We start from the raw sequence: 15,448 nt of genomic DNA on the forward strand, positions 1-15,448 counted from the left end.
AAATTTAGAATTACTCCCAAAGGGCAATTAAAAAGTGCATACCCTTTGATCCAGCAGTACCACTACTGCGTCTATACCCTGAAGAGATGATGAAAAAGGGTAAAACATCACTTGTACAAAAATATTCATAGCATCCCTGTTTGTGGTGCCAAATAATTGGAAATCAAGTAAATGCTTTTCAATTTGGAATGGCTTAGCAAACTGTGTTATATGTATGTGATGGAACACTATTGTTCAGTTAGAAACCAGGAGGGATGGGAATTCAGGGAAATCTGGTGGGATTTATATGAACTGATGCTGAGTGAGATGAGCAGAAACAGATAAACACTATACACCCTAACAGCAACATGGGGGTGATGATCAAACTTGATGGACTCACTAATTTCATCAGTGCAACAATCAGGGACAATTTGGGGCTGTCTGCAATGGAGAATATCATCTGTATTCAGATAAATATTTGTTCAGTTTGAACAAAGTCCAAGTTCAATGAAAACTAGGTGTATGTGTGCATGTGCATGTGTATGTGTGTGTGCTCCTATTTTTATTTTTAAAGTTTATTTTTTAAAACTTTTTGTGAGTCTTAACATTAATCCTTGGTCAATACAATTACTATTAGATCCAGTTCAATCATCTGGCCTATTAAAATTTTTAAGTATGCTCATTTTCATCCAGTGGTGTTAATGATTCCAGTTTTTTACCATGTATAAAATTAATTCCATAACTTTAATCATTTGTTTTCATTCATGTCCAACTCCTCCTGACCCTATTTGGGATCTTGGCAAATGAACTAGTGTGGTCTGTCATTTTATTCTCCATCCTATTTTATGTATGAATAAACTGAGACAAACAGAGTTAAATGATTCATTCAAGATAACATAACTGGGTAAGTGTCTGAGAACAAATTTGAACTCAGGTATTCTGTAAAAATATTAATATGACTCAGATTGCAGTAGATCGCAGAGAATATTTATGTGAGAATTTTGACAGGTTGACTTTGATTCCTTGATGGCTATTCTTCAAGTTTGATTATTTACTCAGTTCTATTTCATGTTTCTTCACATTTTTAACAAAAAATCATGTATCAGAATTTATCAAATACACATTTTCAACAAAAAAAGTATAAGAATTTATCAAATACACATATGTATGTATTTATATCATATATTTTCTTTCTATCTCCAGAGATATAGATAGGTAGATATATAGACACATAGATCTATCTTTCTTCTGATCAGAGTAAGGAATAAAGACTGAAATGTCATTTGGAAACTCCACACAGGATGAATGAGAGTTTCTCAAGAATATACAAGATATTTCAGAAGAAATTATGAAGCTACAAAGGAAACTTCTCAAAATGAACAAAAAAGGGATTTATCTGAAGAAAACAATATACATGCATAAGAAACATACAAAATAACTTAGATTTTGCACACCAATAAGCAGAAGATGGAAGCAATGCCTAGTAACTGACCATGAACATAACAACAATGTATAGTCCTGTTAAAAACTGTCAGTCAAGCTTGGACTGTCCTTGGCATTTTCTAGCTCTGTCTCAAAAGTTTCATCTCCAGGTAGGATAGTTGCTATAGCAAGTGTCATATGATAAAATTGCCAGCATCAACCAGTAGTTAGGATATAGTAAATAGATTTGTTTATTACACTCATCTGTGTAAAATCTCTTAAGGTTTCCTTCTAACTCTCTAATTGAAGACAGAGTGATAGACCATAGCTCACTGTCATACTTTGAAGTAGAAAGTGACATTAAAGCTTCTCCATCATCCTTATTTCAAAACTCCTTTTTTTTCAAGGCAGGAAAACATCTAGTTTAATAAGAGAAGGCAGTGCTCTCTATTCAGTCTCTGACAGAAAGAATAAGTATTTTACCACCAGAGTGGTTAATTTGTGAATGCCTAATGAGTGTTTTGTAGAGTCAGGGTCCAATTTGTAGTGGCCTTTAAATGTGCTGAAAGCTTCCCAATTTCCTTGATTCTTCTCAGGAAACAAACTTCCTTGACAGGGGAGTTTCACACTGAGATGTGAAAAGAAACACTACTGATTATAAAGGGGATACCCTGCACAATACTTCTGCCTTTATGACTCTTTTATTGCTCACCTGTGGTTAACACAATATTTGGAAATTTTTCTTCTTCTTTCTCTGCTAAAAGAAAGAAAAAAGTGTGCTGAGGGTTTGGGGATCTCACTTCTCAAGTTAATGGTCTTGCTTACTCATCACAGTTTTCAGAAGCACACAAAGAAAACTTTGTCCCAATTTATACTGCAAATGGAACAAATGTCTTTCTTTAGTAGAAAGGATGGATTTTTTTGAGCATTAAGGAAAGCCCTTTGAAACCAATTAATACAAGATATTTGGCCTACATAATAACAAACATTCTGACCTCCTCTTTTGACAATACAGGTGTAGCCACACTTTTCATTCAGTGCAAAGGGGTTACTGCACAGAATCCTTATATTACTTGATGCAGATTTTCATGAACATTTTAATTATTTTGTAATATGATTTGTGAAGCACTTTAAAAATTTATATATCTAAAAGGCATTTATTCTTTGAGTACAATTTCATTTGTTTGAATTTGACATAAATAACCATCATCAATAAGATAACATGGCATGGTACAAAAAAACAGAGTCCTAGACTTGGAGCTGGTCAAATGGCAAGAATATGATAGCCATGTATACAAGAACAACAATAAAGTAAAAACAAATAATTCTGAAAAACTTTAGAACTAAAATCAGTTCAATGATCAATCACAATTCCAAAAGACTGATGATAACAAATACCACATACCATTTGAGAGAGAGGAAATATTCAGGATAAAAAATAAATGATACATTTTTGTACAAGTTAAGATGAAAATTTGTTTTGCTGGATTATGTGTATCTGTTACAAAGATTTTGTAATTCTTCCCTCTTGTGATCATGAAGTTTAAGTTGGGAGGAGGGAAGAGAAAAAATTATTGTTTTTTATTTGAAAAAAATTTAAAATAAATTTTATTAAAATAGTAATAAATTTAAAATAAGGGCTCTATTATACAAATCCTATCTCTGCCATATCTCCTATGTGATCTTATTCAATTCATTTTAAATATATGAGTCTCAAGTTCCTCATCTATAAATAAGAAAGTTGAATCATATGATCTTTGATGTCTATTAAGGTTCGAATATAATTCTATGAATCAGGAAATCTAGTTTTTCTGGTTTAGAAAGATAAATTACTTAATCCTGGGCATCTTTCTGGACAACAAAATCACAACTGAGTTATAATTTTGTTGTTAGAAGGATCTTCTTTTGTTTCAGATTTTAAATCTTTTACTCAAACAAAGAAAATCCTGGAAGAGCGTTAAAGCAGCCCCCACTACCACAAATTAGACAGTTGAGTTTCCTGCATTTGGGGAAATCTTGGGGGTCAGCCCATGCAGAGTGAAATGGATAAGTCTCGCCCTGGGCGAACCACTTTGTGATCATGGAATCACACCTGCCAGGTAAGTATAGGATCTACTTTTTTTTACTATAAAGGATTTCTAACCAGATATCATTTTGTTCTTCAGTGAAGCTTTTGTGAGAGTAAGAGTAATTAATGTCAGAAAATGTCACTTCTACCTAAAATGTCATAAATCGTAATATTTAAGTTTCACAGCTCCCCAGCTCTTTCAATTGTCTTTTTCTTTTCCTGTTAGTCCCTTTTCCCAATCCACTCATATAACTTTCATTTCCATAAGGACTTACTCTTCTGGAGTCTTTCTACTCCTCTTAAGAAGTTAGCTGATAATGTGGTTTTGGTGTTATCTCTTCTAAGGGTATTTGCATTTTTATAGCCTCTTATAGACTAAAAGTGATTCAGGACTTAAACTCAAAAGCATACTGACTTTACAAGAATATTACTCTGTGTGTTGGAACCAGATTTGTTGTTGGTAGAAGTTTTCTTCAAATTAATCCTTAAATTTATATCATGTAGCTGTGGTAAACTATGTACCTTGCAATGAATAACAAACCTGCTTCAGCATGAAAGTTCATCAGCACAATAGAACATGACAAGATATTATTGTTTTCTTCATAACTTATAAAATGGATCAATTATGCAAAAAAAGTTTCTGTAAATCTCAAGACAATTTTGGAAATGCCTGGACTAATTCAATATTGTGGGGACTAAAGCACTAAACTTCTATTTTGGAAATCTTGTTTGGGTGAAAGTGTTGGAGAGAAGATTAGACTTTAGATATGTGAACTCGGAAAGTTATGAGATGATTAACATTTTAATTACCATACCCAGTGGAGGGAATTTTATTTTTTGGTTTGCTTTAGTTTATTTTATTTCACTGACTTGTTTCTTCTATTCTAGGGCTACTCTTAGTGATAGAGCTTAAAGACTCTAATAGGGTCTCCCCAAAATGTAATTAGCTATCTTCCTTCTGAAAAAATCCTGAAATATTCAAAACATATTAGGAAAAGGACCGGAGATTTGTTTCATCTTTTTTTTTAACCATTGACTTTGCTTAAGACACAAAGTATTTACAATTGTTCCTTAAAACATATAGTAACAATAAAATGCATAATTACCCAATTAATTCTTTAAATTCTCCCCCAAAGAGAATTTCCTTTTGTAGAATATTTCAAACAGATCTCAAAATCAAACAATAAATTGAAAATCATATAATCAATTATCTTGCTATGCATGGGGCTAGCCTCTGGGAATAAAATAAAAGAAATGAAATAATCTCTCTTCAAAAAGAATTTACATTCTGAAAGAGAAAAATAGTAGAGTCTATATATGTATAGAATAAATCAGGTGGGTCCAACCTGAAGTCTTCAGGTCCCATTCAAGAGAAGCCATCATATTTAATATTGTACTCCTTCCTGGTGATTGTTGTATTGTGTTCATGAATGAGTATTGAATTCTGCATGCTGTCCTTTAGGGGCTTTTGGGGGGGGGGGGCTTATGTAGCCCAGAAGAGCTAAAAGGATGGACATCCCTGCAATAAATTTAAAGTGAAAAGACAAGTTAATTAAATTTTAAAAAAAATAGTTTGAGAATAGGGCACTTGCAGGTCATGGAATTAGAAAAGTCTCCCTTTCTAAGTTTATACTTGATCAGGGTTTTTTTAAAAAAGTTATTCTATGAGGCAGAAGGAAAGAAAGTTGTACTTTTCAAGTGGAGAGATATCCGGTACAGAGACTTTGGAATAGATGATAGAGTAACATGTGTGATGAACAAAGAGAAGAGAATTAAATAGAAGAGACTGTGTAAGATACTGACTGAATAACAGTGAGAGATGAGGAGTAATTTGCTATGAGGGAGTTGGAGCCAAAATGGTCTGGTAGTAGAAAGCAATAAAACAATCCCTCCCCTAAAACAAAACAATACCCACATCCATTAGACTGATTCCTGAACAGGAAATCTAGGATAACACATAATGTATCAATTATTCAACAAAGTTTTGTATGGAGAAATAGACAGATAGTTCTGGGTATTGAAAATGGGATCTCACCAGGAGTGCACAGTTGAGAGTCCTCTAGTTGTTCAAGGAGAGGCTCAGAGTATAGGCAAGAGGAGGTCCTAGAAACATACTGTAAAAACCTCCAGACCTGTTTTGGTGTAGCATTTAGAATCCCTTGGTCATGTACTAAGAAAGAAGCAAATACAGAAACAAGGAGCTCCACTAAGACCCCATGTGTACATCAAGACCCCGGTTCTAGAATCTGAGTTTACAGAAGAATAATAAGGGTAGTAATCCCTAGACTAAAGGGGGCCCTAAAATTCTGTCACTTTGAAGCAAAAGAGTGCTTGATAGGGGTGAGTTTGTAACAACTGTAATGCTACACAGACCCAAACTAAGATCTATAAAGTTCAGATCTGCTTGGTTTGGGGTTGGGGGGGGGAGGGAGGTGGAGAGAATGCAACAATTAAACTTTGTTCTGGATTAGACCACCTATGGAGCATTGACAAATGCTGATAATCATTCTGTCCCTGAGATTCTGAAATAGCACAAAAGATAACACATGAAGGAAGTAGCAATAGAGTCAGTGAAGTCATTTCCTCCAGAATTATGGCATAGACTAGCTCTCATGTCAAGTCTGAAGTCAGGAAATAAATTAGAAAAATGTGAAAACAAAATAAATAATCCCATGATAAAATGTTATTGTGGTCACAGGAAAGACCAAGACAATTGATGCAGGGAAAAGATGAAGAGAAATGTGAATGTAACAGAAATAATTTGTGTGGAGATGTAAATTGACTCTTGAGATGTAAATTGATTTGAAGCAGAGAGTTATGATTCTAACAGAAACAATTGTAATTTTGGGTGCATACCCTCCCCATTCTTAAGGTAGAATTGATTCATATCCAGATCTCCTTGGGCTTTACCCTCTACCTAATTCCCAGTCCAGTATAGAGGAAGGAAGTTCACCTTTTCCTTTCTGGATTAGAGGCAAGACAGAAAAATTTGGGTTGGACGCTGGTATAGGACCCACTTAGTCTTCTCCCATGTCTTTTTAATAAATTTTTGTATTTCCACCCATGCTTTCCTGAGTCTGAATAATGATTCCTCATAGGCAGAACTGAACCAAAGTAGCCAGCGCCTACACAATGAAAGAAAAAGTGATTCCCAATCAAATATAAATCACTGAAAAAAATACAGTTTGAGCCAAATCTCAACTAGATTTCCTAGAAGACTAAAGAAAGAGTTCTTTTGAAAAGTTTGAAACTGCAGTTTAAGTGAAATGAACATATTTAAAATAAAAATTAGGAAAAAATGAGAGCCATGAAAGAAAGAATTGGAAATACAATTAACAACTTAAAAAAGAGTTACAAACCTTTACCCAAGCAACAAATTCCCTGACAATTAGAACCAAATAATAACCTGACAAAATAAATAATAACCAAATAAAAGGAAATTATTCCATTAGACAACAATAAATAATAAAGCAATGTCAAGCTGTCTAAACAACAAGGAAAGCAGAAAGCTGGTGAGCAATCTTCACAACCAGGAGTTTTGATGAAAGACTCATTTCTAAAATATACAGAGAATTGAATCAAATTTATAACATCACAAGTCATTCCCCAATTGATAATTGTTCAAAAGATATAGACAGTTTTCAAATGAAGAAATTAAAGTTATAGAAAAAAATCATATGAAAAAATGCTCCTAATCACTATTGATAAGAGATATGTAATTTAAAACAACAACGAGGTATCATCTCACACCTATTAGATTAGCACAGATGAGAAAAAGGGAAGATGATCAATGTTGGAGAGATTGTGGGAGGATTAGGACATTGATGCATTGCTGGTGGAGTTGTGAATGGATCCAACCTTTCTGGAGAGCCATGTGGAACTATGTCAAAGAGTGATTAAACTGTTCATACCCTTTGACCCAACAATTCCTGTTCTAGGTTTATCCAGAAGAAATAAAAAAGGGGAAATTCATGCATGTTTCAAAATATTCCTAACAGTTCTTTTCGTAGTGGCAAAGAATTGGAAATTGAGGAGATGCCCACCAATTGGGAAATGGCTAAGCAAGTTATGATACATGAATAATATGGAATATTATTGTTCTACAAGAAACCATAAATAGTTGGACTTTAGAGAAGCATGGAATGATTTACAGGATCTGATGCTGAGTGAAAGGAGTAGAGCTAAGAGAACAATCAATAACATTATGAGATGAACAACCTTGATGGAAGCAATCCTCTCGACAATCCAAAGAGCTAGGACAACTATATTTGACTGGTTATGGACTATATTATATCCAACCAGAGGAAGAAAAAGAAAACAAAACAAAACACACAGAAAAAAATCTAAATCTAATGAACACTTCATAAAAATTATCTCATGTATTTATTTCCTTATAACCCTAATTCCTCATAACAAAAATTGCTAATTTATAAATGTTTAAAAAAATACATATGTAAAATTCTAACCTAACTATTTCCTGCTGAGGGGATGGGGAGTTGGGAAGGGAAGGTAGAGGGAAATTTTGTAATTTGGAAATATTCACATACAATTGCATGAAAATTAATTAATTAGTTAATTAAAAAAATAAAGGAATGTCAAAAGATGAAAAAAGGAAAAAATGGGATATTTTAAAAGAAAAATAACTGACCTAGAAAACAGATCAAGAAGAAAAAAGTGAGAATTACTGTATTTTCTGAATTCCATAACCAAAAAAACCCTCAAAAAACTTAGACATCATATTTCAAGAAATCTTAAAAGAGAACTGCCACCATCTTCTAGAACTATAACGCAAAGTTGAAGATTAAGGGAATTTATGTTTTTCTCCCTCAATCTTATAACCAGCACGTAGCAGAGGCTGGATTTAAATCAAAGCCTTATTTCACATTCACTGTATATTTGCCTTGTCCAAGCAATTCACAAGAGTCAGAACTCCTGATTAACCAGGTCATGACTTTGGCTTTCTTTATGACACTCTTTTCCAAGAAGCACGCTGTGAAAGAAACCACCTGCTACAGACTGGGAAGCATGCTTCCCACTTAGATATTCTCAAAACTCAGAAAGAAGCCAGTACTGCTGTAAATATCCATTTCTTAGGTTTGCTAGGCATATGCTTGTGTTCAGAGAAGGAAACAAAGAAGCAGCCAGGAAATCAAGCTTGCTGGAGAGTGGGTAGGAGAGGAGAGCAGAAAAGGGAGGAGGAAGGGGGAGGAGGGAAGGGAGGGGGGGAGAGAAAGAAGAGAGAAAAAATAGATTGTAGGAGGGAGAAAGAGAGACAGAGGTCTGTAAGTCTTCTTCTTATGCACCAAATAGTAAATTCCTCCAAACAATCTTAACTTCCCTACAAGGAGAAGGAAATAATAAGAAGTTGTGTCATCCAAGCAAAGTGCTTGTCTTATTATCAAATCCTGATATAAATAAGGGCCACTAATTCTTTCATAAAGATCCCTGAAAGCTGCCTAATGACTCATTTAAAATGTAATTTTACCTATGTTCTGTTGAATTGTTTTTATTTGCTGTATTTTTATTTACTTAACTATTTTCCAATTACATTATAATCTCATTTACCATGCACTCTAGAGTGTTATTGGCTTCATATGGCCTGCCAGTTGTCCAGACTATTTTTTGAGACTCCTAAGAGTTCCTTTAGTGCAGACAGCAGGTCAGATTTCATTTGACTTTACCTCTTATAAAAAGTAATGCTAGTGTCAAGAAGGATAATGTTTTACCTTGTTGAATGCATACCTGTAAAGTGGAAACTTCATATTGGGGAAGTAGAATGGGAGAGGAAAAAGAATTCTGAATCTTGAGTCATAGGACTGAGTTTAAATATCATTTTTGATGCTTGCTAGCCTTGTAATCTTAGAAAAGTTCTTTAACCTCTATAGGCCTCAGTTGTTTTGTTTGTGTTGTTGCTTATTTGCTTTTGTTTTTCAATCGCAAAATCAAGAGACAGAATTAGACGGCCTTTGAATTCCCTTCCAGGTCTTGATCAGATCTGGTAGCACAAAGTCATATATTAATGTAAGATCTCAGTGGCTTCAACTTTGTGCAGGAGTCAAAGAGATATAGAATAGGATGCATCTAGAACCTAATATTCAACTCACTTAGAGCTTCATATTCACCAAAATTTCATGTTTGGGTAGCCTAGAAAACTGTTTGATTTTGAATCAGAAGTAAAATGAGATTGATGAAATTAGTTTTAGGGTTACTGCAACAAAAGATTCAATATGAACTTTTAAAAAGTTTTTTAAAATGCTTTTGAGGGGGTTTGAGAAATCATCCTTACAGGATTTGATCATAATGTTAACTTCTTTAGGCAATAGTGTTGAATTACAAATTAAAAGAGGGGTCCTGCAACACCTAACAGGTATAAGAAGAAAACACTTATTCACAATTTAAAACAAACAAACAAACAAAACAAATATCAAAAAAAATCACAGAAGAAACAAAAGAAAAAAAAGACAATGACTAAAAGGCAAGGCCCCTTCATTAAGATGAATCAGGTTGGATTGTGACAAAGGCCTTTTTATGAGGTGCTTTTTATGCTTTCTCCTTCTAATTACTGTTAGTGTTCCTGGGCAACTTTGAAGACAATATTAAAAAGAAAATAAATTAGAAATATAAGATAGAAGTGTTATTTACATCGCATAGACTTCAAATATAATTTTGGATCAATGTTACATTTTCTTATTTTCACTTTCATCCAAACTCTTCTCATTTGCCCTGCCTGCTATTCTCTTCAAATAACCCTGGGTAGCCTTCACTGTTTAAATTCATTATGCAACATGACCAGCATTACTTTATTTAAACTTTCCCTTTTGAAGTTTTCTCTATTTGTCTATTCTGAATCTGAAAATAGCTATCTCAAGTGTTTATGCACATCTAAACTTAACTCAGAAAATTCTGAATCCATTTTTAAAGGGACATTTTAAAGTTCTTTTCAACTACCTTGAGGAGAGAAAAAATATAACATTGATACTGGCTAGATCAGAGTTCAGAAACACCGACTATGTGTCAGTTACAATATGTACAATACTTATTACAGAATACTATTCTAAAGGCTATAGATAAGACAAAGATTAAGAAGATAATATCCCTATTTTCAATAATTTTATAATATAGTAAGAAAAGTATATTTGTGATTTCACTATCCCCCCTCCCCTCTAACTCCCTTCATTCAACTTGCCCATATCTTTTCATTCATCTAAATTCTAGTCATGTTGATATACATATATAAATATAAATATAAATAAATATATATATATATATATATATATATATATATACACAAAGATTGCCTCCAGGTCTTTTATATGTTTCATAGATATAAGGCGACAGCTAAGTGATGCAGAAGATAGAGCACCAGCCCTGCAATCAGGAGGACCTGAATTCAAATTTGACTTCAGATATTTACTAAAAGTGCAACCCTGGACAACTTATTTAACCCTGTTTGCCTTAGTTTCCTCAATTGTAAAATAAACTGTAGAAGGAAGTGAATTATCTCGCCAGTATCTTTGATAAAATAGGATCAATGATTTTAAAAAATAAAAGTTTTATATTAACCATATATTCTAACTTTGATACCCATGAAATATACATCTTGTGATAAAAGAGTAGAATATTCCTAGGGGCATGAATCAGTGGTCTTACAATTCTAGTAATAAATGAAACCAGAAAACACAAACAAACAACAACTATATAACTTAATTGAATATTTACTCATTTTCCTTGGAGAGAGACAAAGAGTCAGTATTGGGATTATTGTATATCCTGAGGTTATCCATCTCCTAATATATTACTCATAAAAATTATAGAACAATGACGAAGAAAAAAAGTATAGTTTATAAGTCAACATCTGTCACAGAAACTGAAAAAAAACAAATGTTCTGAAAAATTAGTTATAACCCTTTAAATTAAATAAACTTCAATGAAAATAGGACATAAAGAAGAAATACAAAAATAATTTTGAAAAAATGAGATTGAGTACATAGAAGAAATAAACATCTTATAATTTATTCAGATAGCTTATATCAATGGGGCATGAACACTTCATTCAAACAGAGAAATTGGAGGCTTGCATTTGGTGAGTAATAAAAGAAATCACCTGAAAAAATGTCATTTATTATACTGATTACCAATAACCAATTACCAATATAGTGCATCATTTCTGAATATGATAATTTTTGTCTTAATACTATCTTTTCCAATTACATGAAAAGATGGTTTTCAATTTTCCTCTTTGTAAGATTTTGATTTTCAATTTTTTTCCTTTCTTTCCTTCCCTTCCACCTTCCTAAGACTCCAAGAAATTCAATATAGGTTATACATTTTCAATTATGTCAAACCATTCTCATATCAATCATGTTGTAAAAGAAAAACAAGAACAAAAGGGGAAAAAACCACAAGAAAAAATAAAGTGAAAATACTATGCTTCAATCAGCATTCAGATGGCATGATTTTTTATTTGAATATGGATGGCATTTTTAATCACAAGTCTTTTATAAACATCTTTGATTCTTGTATTGCTGAGAAGTGTTAGGTCCATCATAGTTGATCATTGCACAATTTTGCTATTATTGTGTATAATGTTCTCCTGGTTCTGCTAACTTAACTCAGCATCAGTTCATTTAAGTCTTTCCAGTTTTTATGATATCTGTCTGCTCATTATTCCTTATTGAACAATAATATTCCATTATATATTCATATTACACAATTTGTTCAACCCAATTGATAGACATTTCCTCAATTTCCATTTCTTTGCCTCCGAAAAAGATCTACTATAAGTATTTTTGTACATATGGATCCTTTCTGCTTTTTTATGATCTCTTTGGGGAACAGACCTAATGGCAGTTTTGTTGAATGGTATTCAATTTGTAGTCCTTTGGGCAAAGAACCAAAATTGTTGGATCAGTGGAATCAGGTATTTATATAGTAAGTTCATCATCTTGGAAGAGCAAGACTCAAGATCAACACCAGTCTAAAAGAAAGACTAAAAATGAAAGCTTCAGTTTGCATAAGAGGTTACTAAACTGCATCCTATCTATATAAGTTATTGAGATAGATAAACGGGAAATATATTAGAAACAAAAGGATCCAACACAAACTAACACTATTTTCAGAAAAGCTTAGCTAATAGTAATCACTCACATCAAAGAAGGGACCACAAGATACTGTCAACCATCACTGGCAGTAAATAATTGATTTCTTTGCTAAATGAGATATATCAGATAAGAACTATACCAATTTAGGATCGAAGTGTATTTATAAAATTTGAAGCAGATGAGAGTTAACGATCATGCATAATTTCAAAAAAATCAATATTAGAGAGAAGAATGTTTTTAGAACTTTAGCAGGAATTTCATTTTAGCCAGAGACATTCAATCAAATTCAAGTATAAACAGACAGAAAAAGGAAAAAAAAGATCTGTTAACATTTTATCACAAACTTTTTACATCAATAAAAATAGATCTACCAGCACCTTGTAGATCCATCAATTTTTTAACGCTAAAAATCTCACTGAGCTACATAAATAAGGGGAAATGACAATAAATAAAACAAAGAAACAAATGATCTGGACCAGTGGTCAGAAAAATCATGAAAAAACTTCTTTTTAAAAAAAATTCTTAACTCAAAGACTCTATAAAAGCAGGTTGTTAGGTCAGATTTGAAAGTATTGTCATCCAGTAGTCTAGACCAAGTAGACACAGAGGCACTCCATTTTTTTTCCTGAAAGACCAGTTTCATAAGAGTTAAGAAGAAAAGAATCCAAATGCTTTGAAAAAAATAAAAAACTCCTTATGCATTAAAAAATGAAAAAAAAAAGAAAACAATTGAAACAAAATTCAAAATCCTCTTACTCATTCCTACAAAATTTTATGAGAATAATTTAAAAATGTATTAAGAAATCTGTGACAGGGGTAGCTAGGTGTCACAGTGGACAGAACACTGGCCCTGGAGTCAGGAGGACCTTAGTTCAAATATGATCTAAGACATATAATAATTACCTAGTTGTGTGACCTTGTGCAAGTCATTTAATCCCACTGCCTTGAAAAAACTGGGAAAAAAGAAGTCCTTGATAGAGGTATGAAAAAATGATAGTAGTCTTGTCCAAATTGTCAGATAGGAAAAAACTTCATCTTTTCAGGAATAAAAATAATATTATATATTTTACATGATTATTGTTAACTAAACGAACTGCAATTAATTCATCAGAGTACAATGTCTCCTCTAGGTTCTGCTGGAAAGACGATATCAAATGTACATGTATAGGTACATATATGTGTGTATATCAATGTATATACAATGCACGTAGGTGGGATATAAAAATCCTTTATAAATGTAAGTTTCTTGACCCACTGATAAGTAATATCAAAAGGTTGTAGATAAAATTGAGAGCAATAAGCTACCTGAATGATTTTATCACTCACAGAAGAAGTCTGTTACAGAATCCAAATTGAGGTATTTCTTCTAAATAATGAGCTCTTTCAGATATTCCAATTTATAGATGATATAATTCTGATATATCAAACCTCAAAAATTTAAAAACTTTCTGAAATAGTTCTATGATAGTCCAAAAGAACTTAAATTAAACATTTCCATGAATACAAATACTCACATTGATAGATACTATTGAACAATTTATGCTAGATTACTTTATGAAAAGCCCATACAGCTAGTTCATCAGCACACATATTTTGATAGACACTACATGTGAAGAATGAGAGAAGCCTAGCTTTCATTCTTAAGGTATCTTTTTGTATTTTTCATACTAAATATTAATACTAAATATTTTAATTAGTGCTAAATTAATTAAGACTAAATACTAAAAATTTAATATTAGATATTATTTTTAATATTCCAAAGTTTCTTCCTGAAACGTGGAACTTTGTTTCAGGAAGAAGTTTTGGTCAATATTCTTTCATAAAAGCTGCATAGCTGAGAGTTGTGAATAACATAGTCACTGAAAGACATTAAGTTACAAATCCCTCAAAGGATACTGGAAAGCCACATAGTTGCATTGAACAGGTTAACAATACTATGAAAAAGGATTACTCAGAAGAAGAAGGACACCTTCAGGGAGATATGTGATAATGAAAAGATGGAGTTCAGCTATTCAATAATAGTAAATAAGGATAAAATTACCATTGTACAATGGAGTGCTTGATTGACTTTAATGTACATAAAGGAGAAACTGAGAGATGCCCTCATCATATTGAGTAAGCCCACTATGGAAGCCTTAGAGAAAGATGTTCTCAAGTTACTCAGAAAGAAAAAACAAAGGTAATCTACACACTTGGTAGAGTTCCCAAAGTAATGATATCATGTATTCATCAAAGCATTGAAGTATGTATTCATCCTTCTTGCCACTTTTTCTGCTTAAGCCAATTTTTAAAATATAAAGCAATCTACTTGCAGGAACTATGTTTTTCTCCATTAACCTCTAAATCACACTTATAAGTGTTCCAAAATTTAAAATAACAGCATTAGTGGACAATCATCTGCAGAATACTTTGGATTTTTTGACTGATACACAATTCAATATTATCAAAAAACTTAAAAACACAATTTCTCAATTCTATTTGTTCCTTGCCTTCTACTAAATTCTGGATTGAGTTCAATATCTATCTTTACTACCAATCCTAAATACATGTACTGATATATTAACTTAATGGACTAAACATCGAATTTTATAGTTTATTCTGTGCAATAGAGAGTTATAAAAGGCTACCTGAACCTTTCATGTATTTTTCTTAAGGTTAACATCAATATATGTAACGTTAATTCCTTAAGATGTTATAAAGCTAAGAAAGTAAGTATTTTGGATTTCTGGCCAAGATGGAGGAGAGAACTCAGGCACTGTACTAAGGTCTCCTGGTTTTCCCTCAGAAATTATATGAAATAAAGCTCTTAACAGAAATTTGATAAAGAAAACCCAGAAAAAGAAGCTAGGAGAACATTTACCCACAAGGTCTGTCTTTG

The 15,448-nt window shown here is 32.5% G+C and overlaps 1 non-coding gene across 1 annotated transcript; it reads right to left on the reverse strand.

The window, feature by feature from the left end:
• Positions 1-3,346: 3,346 nt before the first annotated feature.
• Positions 3,347-3,508, reverse strand: LOC141494585 (U1 spliceosomal RNA). The gene has a single exon (XR_012470491.1). It is a non-coding gene; the product is annotated as a U1 spliceosomal RNA (small nuclear RNA).
• Positions 3,509-15,448: the final 11,940 nt, after the last annotated feature.

This window comes from Macrotis lagotis, chromosome 7, assembly GCF_037893015.1.
Source record: "Macrotis lagotis isolate mMagLag1 chromosome 7, bilby.v1.9.chrom.fasta, whole genome shotgun sequence".
NCBI lineage: Eukaryota > Metazoa > Chordata > Mammalia > Peramelemorphia > Peramelidae > Macrotis > Macrotis lagotis.